This window comes from Pezoporus flaviventris, unplaced genomic scaffold (genome assembly GCF_033815535.1).
Source record: "Pezoporus flaviventris isolate CSIRO_AGI_PZ_B2104156 unplaced genomic scaffold, CSIRO_AGI_Pfla_v1 ptg000079l, whole genome shotgun sequence".
NCBI lineage: Eukaryota > Metazoa > Chordata > Aves > Psittaciformes > Psittacidae > Pezoporus > Pezoporus flaviventris.
Window position 1 is genome coordinate 2,579,317 of NW_026892627.1, and position 14,560 is coordinate 2,593,876.

The window sequence follows — 14,560 nt, forward strand, 5'->3', positions numbered from 1 at the left end:
TGGATAGGGCTGCGGCTTCAGCAACCTGAGTGCTGTCAGAAGTATCTGGGGGAGAAAATCCTTATAGTGAGCCAGCCTAGGCTCCTTGCGTGTATTTATGACCTTCTGGAGAGGTGCAGCACATCAGTGGGGTTGGTGCTGGCTGGACCCAGCATAGCTGCAGAGTCTGAGGTCACCAGTTACAGCTCTTCTGGCAAATCCCATTATTTCCTATATCTGGTGCCTGCATTTCCATCGGTATGCAACAGACCTCTTCTAGGAAATCATCCAGCAGCCTGCATGGCTACAAAACGGAGCTGAGAGCCTTATTGCAAGCGATTCAGAGTCAACCCTCTCCCTGGGGTCACCCCTCCATCAAAGCTGCAGGGTGAGATCTGCTGGTGTTCCCTGACCCCCTGTGGAGCAAAATCCTCTGGCATATCGCAAGCCAAGTGAAGCCAGCTGACTTTGCACTGGAGCAGATGAGGATCGTGCCCCTGGGATCGGGGGCTTGGTGGGATGGGGAATGAGGAATGCAGCCATGCCAGACTGTGGGCTTATTTGTAGGGCCTGCAGCTGAGACTGGTTTTATACCAGGTGATGTGCTCCTTGCCCAGGCATGCTGATGTCCTTTTCATGCTCTCCCGTAGGACAGCAAGGTGACCATCACATGCCCGCTGTTGCCTCACACTGAGACACCCACCAGCACCACCAACACTGACAACAGGTAAGTCCTGCAGAACCCCAACAACTCATAACATTCCCTGGGTCTAACTGACCCTTATCGGGCCTGACCTGACTCTTGATGGCACCCCTTGGCCAAGACATCGCTCCTCCAGGATGTGTTTTCCCTGACTGCACTGTTGCTGGAAAGCAAGCTGTGGGGGAGGATCAAGTTTTCTCTCTAGCACAGGGTATTGGAGAGCTTCCCATTGGAACTTGGAGCTCCAAGGTGCTCGTAGGAGTTATGCTGTCTCCATCTCTGTCGGCTCTGTGAGAATAAGTGCTTCCCTGGCAGCAGGACTGGGAGCTGGGATGCGCCTGCCTTGCTGGGCACTGTATTTGGGTCAGCCTCATCGACTGGATGTGCAACTGTGTCATCCCTGGAGAGCGTGGGATGCCAATCCATAAACCTGACTGGCTCTGGATGGGGTGGCACGCACATGAGAAGCACCGGCTGAGGCAAAATGCCGGCACCAACACCGTGCTCCCCATTTCACGAGCTCAGCCCTGCTCCCAGGCTCCAAAAATGGGCAGAACCACAGGATATCCAGTACAGGCTCAGCTTTTTCCAACAATAGCAGCTGTGACTCCGCTCATCCAGGATGTGGCTCCAGCCCTGTAAATAGCCAGAAGCCATCTGCAATTCAGATTGTGTGCAGTGGCAACTGGTACAACTGGATGCTGGTGAAATTGGGGATACATCTCCTTCCTGACACCTGATTTCTCCCTCCCCAGGCACTAAAGGAGGGAGGAGCAAGATGTTTTCCTGGATTTTACTTTCCCTATCCTGGATGGATGCGAGGAGGTGATAAAATGAAGGCTGAAAAGGTGAAACAATGGTTCCCCAGTTGAACTTGCAAATATATATATATATATATATATATATATATATATATATATATTATTTCATCACCTCACAGAAGCCATTATTCTATTGAACTGGGAGCCTGGTCCAGTAGGCACAGGGAAGGGTGTAGCAGATGGAGCATCCATCCTCCCAGTGACCAGTCCTCAGTCCAGCATTCATTTGCAGATATTCCCTTGAAGCCCTAGGGGTTACTGCTCCTGTCAAGCAAGTCTTACTGATGGAAAGCAAAGCACCTTGATGGTGGGCATCCAGCTGCAGCGATGTCCCTGTCTCCGTAATGCAAAGCCAGCACAGAGGTGGTGGGGGCTGAGCCCTGCTGGGAAAACTCTCCAAAAACCCAAATGCAATGCTTCAGTCCTCTGTGTTACAACCAGCAATGTGCTGAGCTAGGTATACTGGGTATAGGCTGGGGAAAAAAAGGGGAGATTGATAATTTTTCCTGGTTGGAAGGAAGCTTGAGCTGGATCCCTTGCTTCTGAATGTGGCGGTGGTCCTACAGGTGCCTCCTGGATGTGGCAGAGTGGACTGGAGAGCAAAAACAACCCCCAGTTTGAGGTGGAGAGGGGAGATTGGTGTCACTGCCCACGTAGGTGGAGCAATCGCTGTCCCCAGGGTGCCATAGCCAGCATCTGTGGGATGAAAGAGTTTGTCAGGCTGTTCCCCTGAGCAAGGAGGATGATCTTGCATGGTTCATTGATTCAGTATCTGATTGCTAATTATTACAGTAGCTTGACCTGTGGAGGCCAGCAAGCCATAATGCCTGCAGTTATCTCAGCCAGCATCCTTGTGGCCTCAAACCTAGGCTGAATGTCCCTTCTGCTCCCTCCCAAGTGCTTGCTTTCCAATTGCCACCCTGCTTCTGCCAGCATCCCCAGGGAGCAGCACAGCTCCAGCACAGCAGCTTTTCCACTTAATTTGCCTTTATGTATATTTGAATGTATTGCATTTTGGTTTATCCCATGTGCCCTCCAAAGCATGGGTGGTGCTGTTCCTTTGGGCCATCATATACTGCAGCTTCACCCCACTGGCTTTAGGACCTGCTCTCAGCCTGCAGATACCAGGGCTGGCACGTAGAAGCAAAAATACAACAGACAGCACTGCTGTGGGGGCATATCTGGGCTCTGCACTGGTTTCATTGCTGAAACCCAGCCTGATCCCCCTTGTCCTATCCACTGTGCCCATAGGGAAGGAACTTCACCAGTCTTCTTGCAGCACCTTCTGGTGTTTCTAAAGACAGGCAAAATCTCTTGTTGTGCCTTCTCATCGTCTTGGCGGCAGCAAAAGTGCTGCCTCTCTGGTCCCTGGGTGCCGCTGGAAAGAGTTTGGTCCTGTTTTCTCAACACTTTCCCATTTAATAGTTACATTTATGAACAAGGACTCCCCTGCTGTTCTCCAGCCTGACCAGACCGAGCTCAGCCTCTCCTTATGCATCCCATCCTCCAGCCCTGACCACCTTGGTGGCCACCACCAGACCCTCCCCAGCTCCTCAGTGTGCTTCTGTAATGGCTGCACTGGAAGGATTGCTATGAAATAACACCCAGAGCATCCCTCAGTTTGATCAGTGAGCCATTAACACCAGTTTTCAGCCCATCTTCACATGACTGCCATACCCCAGTGTATTTTCTCTAAGGTCCCATTTCCTTCCTTCCTTGTAGGAACCGCACACCAGGCAATAGCACAATGGTGTTGGCAAGGTCAATCTGAGCATCTCTCCTGTCCCTAGCTCTGTTATCCCACCCTAGGAGGGAAACAAAGTCTCCTGTTCCTGTCCAGTCGTAGGATGAAGCCTTTTGGGAAATTGCAGAGTAGCAGAAGCTTCAGCCCGTACGAGTGACTGCATGCAGGAGCTGCGGCTCTGGAGGGGACAATGATGGCATTGAGCACGGGTGCTGAAACGCTGCTGTATTGTGCCTGGCAGAGAGATGCCCGGGAATAATCGCCTCTTCCTTGGCTTTGTTGCAGGGCTGTGGCCGGTTGCACTGCAGGGCTTCTTCTCCAGCAAAGGTCTCCGGTTATGCAGTGAAGACCTGCAGCTCAGACTCACCTCTTTTCCTGGCTGTGAAAGGTATGGCTCATCTAATCACCTCCTTACTGAGATGTGACTCTGGGGGTATCACCAGGAGAAAATGTGGATTTTGTGGGCAAAAGGATGATTTGTTCCTCATCCTGGGGGACTATGTCACTCTTTCACTGATCCTAGTAATATATTTTGTATAAATTATATTATATATAGTGTATATAGTATATTTTTTATATATCACATGACATATAAAGTCAACATTGAGAGCTGTGCAGATTGTCTTATTTCATTTTACTCCTATAAAATGTTTTGTATAAAATGTTTAAGCTACTGATATCCAACTCCACTTGGAGTCTGGGCAATCCCTTAAAATTTGGATCCAGGGCTTTGCTTGACACTGTTATTAACAAGGCTGAACAAGACTTGACTCTGGGTCTGCAACAGTAAGCTGAGATTTTTTTTGTTTTAGAAGCATACTTAAGGTTGTTTTCAAGTTGGGCACCTACAGAAGGGTTTTCCTAAATAGTAATCTTCTTGAAAACCTCTGATTTGCCTGAAGTTTTGGCTTGTGACTGTGTCAAGGGCAGCATCAGACACAGGAGCAAGCACTGCAGTGATGCCTCCCTTCTCCCCCGTCCTCCATCCCTGGGGCATCGTATGAGTTAATTTCCCCTTCTGGGAGCACATACCCCCTGAATGGTCAGCCAGGCTGCTTCCCAGCTGGTTCATCCCCTAGAGCAGCTGGAGAGAAGAAAACCACTTGAAAAGTTAAATAAGAGGATGAAAACTTGGCTGCCTCATTCAGCTGTGCTGTGGAGCAAGGATATCCCTTCTCCTTAAAAACAGGAAAAACAAGTTACTTTGAGGAGTTGCACATGGTGGGTGCTACTTGGGGGACATGCATGGGGTCCCTGTAGGATTAGGAGATTCAAGAACCCCCAAATTGGAAAGCTTTAGAGCCACCTTCATACTGGATTTGCTAAATTTTGGAAGGGGTTCTTTAGCTGTAGCGAACAAAACCTTGCTGATTTGGACTCCTAGAAGCCAAATTTCACCTCGCAGCATGGGGCCTTTAAGGAAAATATCAATTATTGTGAGATCAAGCATAAAATCATGCAAGCTGGCAAGTGAAGGAACAGAGAACATGCCAAAGGTTGTAGCCTCTGCTTGGGGGCAGTTATTTAATCCCTGCTTGTTGTGTTTGAGTGTGGGGTAACATCACCCCCTCTTAGGCTGGAGACCTGCATGGGGACAAAACTCTGGGACACAGCAGAAGGGGCTAGGATAGGGGGATAATGTCCCCTCTGTCCCCTTCCAGCTGTTATCCATAGGGCAGTGTGATGCTTCCAGCTGTGCCCTCCCCCCCCCCCCCCCCCCCATAAGGCGGTGCTGGGAAGGAAGCAGGGGGATGAAGAGGGGCTGGGATGGAGCTGGCAGGGGAGTCCTCAGCCAGCATAAAATACTAAGAATGTAAAATCTGAGCAACAGGAGCTGCTTTGGGCTGTTGACTTTGCCATAAACATAATGGGGGGATGTTTTTGCTGCTGCTGCAGTGTTATCACTGTAGCTGCAGGGACAGATTGAGTTTGCAGCTGACTTGCCTTTCTGCTTCACCTCTGTTTGAACAGAAATGAAAAGAAACTCCAAATGAGAAGGAAGCATTTCTTTATCCTATGGCAGCACCTCCACTTCCTGCCTTCCCTCTCCTGCTCCAAGGAGCTCTCTTTCTGCTATTATTAGCCCTAACCCTTGGATAACTTGATTTTCCCCTAAGCACTCTTGGCTCCTGGAAGCATTGCTGCGGTCTCGTTTTTTCTGGTCTTTCTTTGAGCGCTTTTAAGGAAATTAAAACTAAAAGGGAAGCGAAGGAGATGCTGGTGAACAATGGGTCTGCAGCGTCACACTTGGAGGAGCTCTCCGGTCTTGGGACGCTTCCCCGGTGGACGTCTCCACGTCAGCGTCTCCAGGCTGGTGCGGCGGGAAGAGCTGGGTTTGAAGGGGCGGGAGGGAGGAGAAGCGCTGCAGCAGGGACGGGACGCGACGCTGCCTGTGGCTGTGTGCACCGCGGCGGGGAAGGATGGGACGCTTTTGGAAGGGACTGAGCCCAGCATTCTCTGTATGTTACCTTCTGGTTCGGTTTGTTTCGCTGCTTCCCCCCCCCCCCCCCCCCCCTCCACTTTACTTTGGTATTTTGCCGATGGTTTTCCTTGGCTGCTTTCCTGGCGCCTTGCAGACCCCCACCCTCTGCTTTGACCCACCTCTGCTCCTGCTCTCCCCTGCTCTTCATTCTCTGTCCTTTCCCCATCACTTGGGTGGGGAGCGCGTTTACCATGACATTACAGTGTTCGTGTATTGCCTTTCCTGCCGGTGGTAAGAGACATAACATCCCTATTTGGCATCAGTTTGTGCACATTTTGTCAGCATAAATCATCCCCCGTCGCACAGGGCAGTGCAAATCTGTCTCCTGTGAGTCTGGGATTAAACCACTGATAGTTTGGCTTTTTCCTGGTGGAAAACCCTATGAGCTCTTGGACCTTCTGGCCAGTCCCCCTCCTGAACCTCCCCCCCATCTCAGGCCACCAGAGGTGGGGAAAGGAAGACACTTTGGGGTCTGTTTTCCCTGCTAGTCCTTCTCTCGGTCCCTTGGGTTACATTTCTGACACTTGTGCTTGCACTGAAAATCTTGGGGTCTGCAGCCTGCTTGCTCTTGGAGCATTGGATTAGGTGGTACATGCTTGTCCTTCAAGAGCTGGTCTTTGAAGACCAGGCACAGGCGCCTGCAGGAGCTCACCCCAGCAGAAGATGCAGTTTTGCAGCTGGTGTCTCTAACCCATGGACAAAAGGTCCATTGATAAGTTTATGTTGTGTGTAAGGTGCTTTTGTATTGTTTTCTCAATACTATCCAAGGATGTCAGCACACTTTTCATCCTCGCATCTCAAACCACTTCACAAAGGAATTCTCTCCTGCACAGCTGAGGAAACTGAGGCATGAGGAGGGCAGTGGCTCAGCAGCATCACCACCAGTGGGAGCTGAACCTGCTCCTTGGTGGACTCATCTTCTTGGCCACCAGCCTTCCTTGAGAGAAAACTCTCCCGTTGGCTACCAAACACACAGGATGCTCCTCTGGAGTGGGATATCCTCCAGCTTGTATCCCCCATCGACAACTCTAGGTCCTTAGGGGCTTTTGACAAGGGCATGTAGGGATAGGACAAGGGGGAATGGTTTTATTCTCCTTATGATAGAGGGGAGATTTAGATGAGATCTGAGAAAGAAGCTCTTCTCTGTGAGGGTGGTGAGAAACTGGCACAGGTTGCTCAGAGGAGCTGTGGCTGCCCCATCCCTGGCAGTGTTCAAGGCCAGGTTGGACGGGGCTTGGAGCAACCTGGTCTAGTGGAAGGTGTCCTTGCCTGTGGCAGGAGGTTGGAACTGAGTGTTCTTTAAGGTCCCTTCCACCCCAAACTATTCTGTGATTCTATGAATCTCGCGTAGAGATGATGTTGCATTTCCATAGCCTTTTTTGGCTCCATCCTCAATAAAACCCTAGTATCTTCCTTGTGACCTTTAGCGACATCCCTCCTGCCTCTAGATTGCTGGTACAGTTGTTAGCAGGCTTGGTTACAACCACAATTTGTCCAAAGGGATCCCTTGAGAGTGGGGCTGGAAGGGCCTCTTGAGCTCTCCTGGTCCATACTGTGCTCCATGTGTGGAAGGAGGGCTTTTCTCTCTCTCATATGGTGGGAGCTCCGTCTGCTCCCTATACCAAAATGCCCTTTCCAGCTGTACCAAGCACAGGAGCTTGGCTTATAAATTCTTTTAAGTTGTGCTTAATGGGAGAGGGCTGTGTCCTCTCCTGGCAGGGAGTGAGCAAACATCCCCCTATCTCAAACAGAGGGAAAGAGTCCCTTGAGTCATAAGAGGCCACAGGCAGCTGCTTCTTTCACCCAAGTTACCTTGCAATGCCACAGGAGGGCAATCCGTCCTCTGTACAAAGTCTCCTTAGAAAGTCAGAGGAAGGAAATCCAGTTTAATCCTGCTCAAGTGAGTCAGGGGCGGGTGGGAACTGGAGGAAGGGGTATGTCGCTGATGGGGAATCTGCGCCTCGTATTCTCCTGCAGGCTCTGAGAGCTGTGTCTGAGACAATCCTTGAGTGCTGTCCAAGACTGAAATGCCAGGAGAGTTTTTTCAGTGTGTGTAATAAGGAAACCCCTCCTTCCTCAGCAATGCACTGTGGAGGTGGATCACAGCACACAGCGTGCACAGTATTCCTGCAGGTCCCAGTGCTGCGGAGGACTCTCCTCACCCGTAACTTGCAGCTTGTTTGGAGCTCTTCCACCAAGGTTCATCCAACAAGCCCAAGAGTCATTTCTAAGGCTGCAAAGCTCCCTTTGACGTGGTGTGTTTCTTGGAGATCTTGGAGCCTGGTCCTATAAATCACAGTGGTTTCTGCTCCTTGCTGGCAGGAAAAGAGAAAATAAAGGAGTTTGTGTGGGTTGCTGCACTCCAGCAGTGCAACACTGGGCTGTAGCAGTAGAGGACAGGGAACACAGGTAGAAAAGGAGGAGCCTTGTCCCATGCTGTGGCGGGGGGGGGTTGGAACTAGATGATCTTAAGGTCCTTTCCAACTGTAACTATTCTATGATTCTATAAAATAATTAAGGCATATGGGGTAAATTGCTATTTCACTTCTAACTTTGCTCTGCTGATTGTTGTCCAGCAGGACCTCTGGTCCTTGCTACAGAGCTGCTCCCCAGCCAATTCCCACTGTCCTGGGTCTTTTTCCCCATAGAGGCCACCTTTCCATTCTGCCTTTGCTCTGTTGAACTTCACCTGGGTCGCACCAGCCCGTTTCTCCAGCCTGCTGAGGTCCCCCAACACAGCAGCACTGCACCTCTTACCCATCCGCTGCTCCCCTCAACTGGGACTAGCCCCAGACTTGGTCCCGTCACCTTGGCCCCAGTCATCATCCCTGGGGGATGCCACCATCAGTGGCCTCTGCTGCGAGGGGAACTGGCAGTGCCAGGGGTGAAAGGGTGACTCTGTGGGGGCCAGGACTGTGTTGGGATCATGAGGCTCTATTTTCTGGGTGAATTTACACACCATTTCAACAGAGACAAGACCCATTTCAACATAGCGAGGACTGAGGGATTTCAGCATCTTCCAAGGCTGTGTTTCTGCTTTGCTTTGTTATTTCTGACCCTTTTTAATACCCTCTTAAACACGTTTGGCAAAGAGCTTTACAAGCATCTCCTCTATGCAAAGTGCCTTTCGAATACAAGGTAGAGGCCAGCAAGGCAGCGAAACACAGATGGCACGTGCAAACCCACCAGCAGGCTGCTGGCAGGATGTAAATGGACAAAATCACGGGAAAACAGGCCAGAAACACAGTGATGTTCCCGCCCAGTGGCTTGGCCACAGTGGGGACCAAGCTGTGTTTCTGGGCTGTTTTCCCATGACTTTGTCCATTGATGCTGAAGCTGGCGATGATGCTTCAGACTGGCACTGAGTATCTTTGGGTGCTTCAATCTCTTGTCCATGGGACCCCCCGGCCCAATGCACAGTTAATCCATGACCCCAGATGACATTCCTGACCTGTTTCAGCCTGGAGAACGCCCTGCCGTGCGTGCGGAAGCCTCTGCTTTGGAAACCTGACGCTGGTTCAAATGTGAGCTTGAGCCAAATCCCTCCAGGCACGTTTTTATCATGCCCTTTTCTTCCTGCCGGGGACAATGGTATTTATTGCACAGTGCTCTGCCCAGCCCTTTCCTCTGCGCTCCCAGGCAGAAATAGTTAACCAGGTTCACTAAGAAATGAATGTCCTCGTTTCCTTTCCAGGGCAGGCAGCTCCCCACTGCCTCCCCCCTGCCCGTCTCTCTGCTCAGCGCCCTGGGGAGGAGCTGCTATCTAGTGACATGATGCAAGAGCAGGCGATGTCTCGATGTCTGGCTCGCTCTGGCAGTGTTTTGGTGACCCGGTGGCCTGTGCAAGCACTGCCAGGTCCCCTGGGGCTTTCTGCAGCACGAGAGCAGCCGTTTGCTCTCCTCTTGTGATCGGTGGGACAGGAGGACCTCGTGGCTTTAGGGAAGATGTGAGCCAGCCGTGGGTCTGGAGAGTTTCAAGTCAAAACAGATGAAGCTAATGAAAAGAAAGCAATGCCGGGGAAGAGGGGAGGAGGGAGAGAAAACGTGATGCCACAGGCATTGCAAAACAATCCCTTCTGTGGAAAAAACCTCATTTGATAGCATTGCTTCTCCATTGTGGTTGGGTCCCCCAGGGAAGGGGAGACCACTGGGGACAGCACCCTGTGCTGACCCCAACACACAGACTCCACAGGCTGCATATGGGACACCCTGGGCTGGTTTTGGTTGCCCACATGTTTAGTGTCATCCAAGATGCCATAAGCTATTATTTTTGCTGGGGCTGTGGGGAAGGCTGCTGGCTCACACAATGCTCCAGCTGCCAGAGAAGGGTTATACAGTGGTAGGCAGAAGCTGCTCAGTGCCTGTGTAGCCACTTCTCTAAAGGCACCCAGAGGAAGGCTGCCTTTCTATGGGGCTTTGTTGCATGCTTGGTGAGGCTTTGCAGGAGGTGGTCATGCTCAGGCTCCAAACTCCCTGGACAAAGCATTCTTCACGCTGCGGGGCCAGGGGCAGAGGGGCAAGGTCAGCCATAGCTTCAGCTCCTGGTTGAGTGGACCGAGAGGTTTACACAGGATGTACATGGTGTTTGGTGGAGCTTGAGACATCCCATCCCAGTCGAGGCATGGAGACCTGGGACATCATCCCCAGGGTGGTGAGATGGACTTTGTGGACTGGCATTTTGAGAGAGAGGAAGGACCGCTGTGCCTTCTCCTTTGGCACCAGCCTTGGAGATGGCCCATGATTAATGCCAGTCATGCTGTAGCACTGCTGATCTCTTCAGCAGGTGGGACCCACAGCAAAGAGACCAGAGCTGGGGCTGGTCCCTGTATGGGGGCTGCTCCAGACTTCCCTCTTCTCAGATGTCTGGGTTGCTTTAGGGTTGATTGAAGCTGTTTCTCCTTGGAGATCAGAGGAAGCCCGGTGGCAAATGCGGAGGTTTTGAGTCTCCTTCAGTCCTCAAGGTCTGCATGAGCTGTGGGGGTCCATGGGGCACTTGTGAAGCTGATTTGCAAGATAATCTTACTCCGAGCTGTTAGAGCAGGGAGGGATGCCCTGGAAAACAGGAAGAGATGGATGCAGCTAGGCCAGAAGAGAGGCAGGGAAAAGCAGGCAGCTTTCTGCAGGAAATACTGTGTCTAATGGCAAACACAGGCGAGGTTTTATGCGCTGGACAGGACGCATGTGGGTGTGGGACTCATTTACTTGAGTGCTCCATGAGTGGAGCTCACCCTGAGATCCCGAGGTGGAAGGATGAGGAGGAAGCTCTGCTGTGCAGTGGGGGGGGGGGGGTGCATGCATTGCATATCTCTCTTTCTCCCAGAGCCTCCTGGGCAGCCTATGGCATGTTTTTAACTATTCCATAGCATTCTAATAGTTCTAGTAAGGGTGAGCTCTGATGCAGGATTTATAGGGAGTGTTTTTACAGTGTTTATGTTGGCAGGCTGTAGTTTATGGTACGGTTTGAAATATTCACTGAAACCTCTTATCACCAAAGCTTAAAAGCAACAGAGTGCTGGTGAAAGTCCTGCACTAGTTGGAGAAGGGATGAATTAGGGTTCAGGCTGCACAGAAGTTGTGCAAAATGCTTGGCTCCTGCCTGGCTCAGCCTGCAGTCCCCATGGGGAAGGGGAGATGATTTCACCCATCAGCATGGCATGGATCCATCCAGGTTTAGCCATTATGCCAGTGAAGACTGGCACTGACAGAGCCAGACTGACGCCTGGGGCTCCCATCCATGCTCACGCTCAAGCTGGTCAGCAGATGCAAGAGGCACCAAGCTTGAGAAACCTCCAAAAGCGATTTCTTAAATGTGCTTTTTTAAACACTCAAACCAGCACATCCATGCACTCAGGTATGAGGCAATACCTTGTGCTGGTGTTAAAAACGCAGCTGGCTTCTATTCCCATCGCTCCTCTCACTGTGGCATTGCTAGGATTTCAGTGGCACATCTCATGTTTTAGCAAAATCAGTGACTTGAGTGTGATCCTATCAGCACCTGTGGGATTTGGAGTACTCCATGCTCACAAGTGTTTCACAAAGGCCATCCTCCTGCTCCTCCAGTGTTTTCCACTAAAGGGCAGGACTGTCCCTCTCACATTATACCTGCAGTCAAAGTCTGAGAGTATGAAACTTCTTCAGATGCCAGCAGTGGGTTATCTCAGAGCATAATGAAGCAATGTGTCCACATTTCCTCCTCCAGCCTCCTCATGGGTGCTAAGGAGAAGTGGGTGAACAGTGGGGTGCAAGCAGCACCTTTTGATGGGATGGATATCTTAAAAAGTAGTTATAAACATAAACTATTGGGGAAGAGTTGCAGGAGGATACTGTCACATTTTGGACAGGGTGTGCTCTGGCCTCCTGGTTCCTGAGAGCATTTAGTGACACGTAGAGGAGCAGAGAGAAGAGATGGAAACTGAGCCCTGTCCCAGAGCAGCCCTCAGAGTGCAGGTAGATGTTGAGCTCAGGCTCCAACGAGGTCTGAACACTCAAATTTAGGTGACTAAATCCCACCCAAGTGCCTTAAAAACAGTCTTGGAGGATATAAGGAGATCTTTTGAGGAGAAGCCACCACGCTGCACATGGTCCTGCCTCCACATCACTCCACAATTGCTCCATACCCCTGCAACATTCTTCCTAGAAACATGCACTGGACTCCCCTTCCAGGCAAAAGGGCACTTTATTCCAGTTAGTTAGGAAAGATCCTTTCTTTAGACATCCTAGTTGATGTACTGGTACATCAGCTGGGCACTGGTGAGGCCTCACCTTGAATCCTGTGTTCAGTTCTGGGCCCCTCACTACAAGAAAGACATTGAGGTGCTGAAGCAGGTCCAGAGAAGGGCAACAAAGCTGGTGAAGGGTCTGGAGCACAAGTCTGATGAGGAACTGCTGAGGGAACTGGGGTTGTTCAGTCTGGAGAAGGGCAGGCTCAGGGGGGACCTTATCGCTCTCTACAACTGCCTGAAAGAAGGATGGAGCAAGGTGCAATTGGTCTCTTCTCCCAGGTGACAAGCAGTAGGACAAGAGGAAATGGCCTCAAGCCATGTCAGGGGAGGTTTAGATTGGATATTAGGAGAACTCTCCCCGCAGAGAGGGTGATCAGGCATTGGAACAGGCTGCCTGGGAGATGGTGGAGTCACCATTCCTGGAAGTGTTCAGAAACCGTGTTGATGTGGCCCTCAGTGACATGGTTTAGTTGTGGTCATTGCAGTCCTAGGGTAATGGTTGGACTTGATCTCAAAGGCCTTTTCCATCTTGTTGGTTCTATGATTCTATGTAAAGTACCAGGTATATCCTATTAGGTGTATCCTGCTAGGTGCATCCTGCTAGATGTATCCTACTAGAAAGGGAGGGAGAGAAAGCCACAGGATTAGAGGCATGTCTACATGCCTAGAAAATGGTAAATTTGGTTGAAACTGATTTAGTGGAGCAGGCAGCCTTCTATTTTAAGAGATTTCTGATCTCTCTCAATCTGCACTGCACAGATCAAAAAAAAACCGAAAACACACAAAACACCACATTTCCTATTCCTATCCTCTCCCCCCCCTCCCCCCCCCTCCGCTTCTGCTATTGGCAGTAAAACTTTGGCTGGTCTGTGTGAACCTCTATTAACCTGTGGCCTGTGCTAATGTGCTAGTACAGAGACAAGCCTTACAGTAGGAGAGTCCATCCTGCTGTTATTCCTTGTAATGAGAAGCTTCCAAATCCCAAGCCAAAAAAAATATTTGTAGCCAAAGCAGGGGCTGCCTGGAGGGAGCTGCAGCGGGCAGGAACGCTCCTGCCACTGGGCAGGAGGTGACATCATCCAGATTCCTTTGCTGAGGAATGTGGGATTTGTCTCTTCCCTGCCAGTAATTGCTTTTCAAAAACAGATCTGTCCAGGGATGCATGTTTCACCTTACCTTCCACTGCACAGCAGAGAGCCTGAAAGCTCTCCTGTTCCCCTTCTCTTCCATGGCATTAATGGGGCTGTTGTGTGGACAGGCACGAAAGAGGATGAAATTGGTCAAATCGCAGGTAAAAGCACCAGAAACTCCGTAAGTGGGAGTTGTACAGAATTCTGGACAGAGACTGGAGGTGGCAGGATGGAGCAATGACTTCTCCTTGAGGCTGGCCAGGATGGGGCTGAGTATGTGTGTGGACTTTGCATCTGCACTGCTCTGTAGTGACCCCATTTCTTGGCCCTGTGAAGCCCACTGACCACTTGTTTTTTTGAATGCAGGACTTCAGTGTGATGACTAAAGAGTAAGGACTTGATGGTCCTTATTGGTCCCAACTTGTGATATTATGATTCCATGACTGGAATAGATATGCTGATATGCAGAGCATCCTGGTTAGTCTGGTAGTGCTAACTCTTAAAGTTTAATTCCCCCTCCATGCAGCCCTTGGCTTCACTCTTGGATTGAGTATCCCCTCTCCCGTCCCTTGAGCTTAAGCCCCTCCAACCCTGACTCTTCATTAGCTCAAACTTCAGCAAACACCACTAGAAATTAAAACTGGTTGCTAACGTTCACATGTCATCAGCACTTCCACCAGCATCAGTGATGGTAAAGGGGTCAGTTCCTGTAGGATGAGGACTGCTGCCGTCATTTCAATAGGTGGAACTAGGTGTAGTTCAGCTGCCCCCATTATGAGTCCAGCAGGGTGATTTAGTGGTTGGAAAGGCACAGAGGTTTTTGCTCTCAGTGCCTGAAAGAGGATGGCCGGCAGGAAACAAAAGCACTGTACTCCAAGGCAGGGGTGGCTTTGCTCCTGTACTGATTCTTGAATTTTCCACCAGGTTGTGGAAATTCTTGGCTATTACATCTGGACAATTAAATCAAGAGCAGAAAAGA

The 14,560-nt window shown here is 50.6% G+C and overlaps 1 protein-coding gene across 2 annotated transcripts in view; it reads left to right on the forward strand.

The window, feature by feature from the left end:
• Positions 1-14,560, forward strand: part of GJC2 (gap junction protein gamma 2) — a 33,531-nt gene that overhangs the window by 1,880 nt on the left and 17,091 nt on the right. The window contains exons 2-3 of one of the 2 annotated variants that reach the window (XM_061474418.1): positions 630-706; positions 3,533-3,635. The gene's annotated coding sequence lies outside the window, so the exon portion shown is untranslated. Of the gene's footprint in view, positions 1-629; positions 707-3,532; positions 3,636-5,574; positions 5,707-14,560 lie in introns of those variants that run through there. The other variant, XM_061474419.1, reaches the window with a different exon arrangement.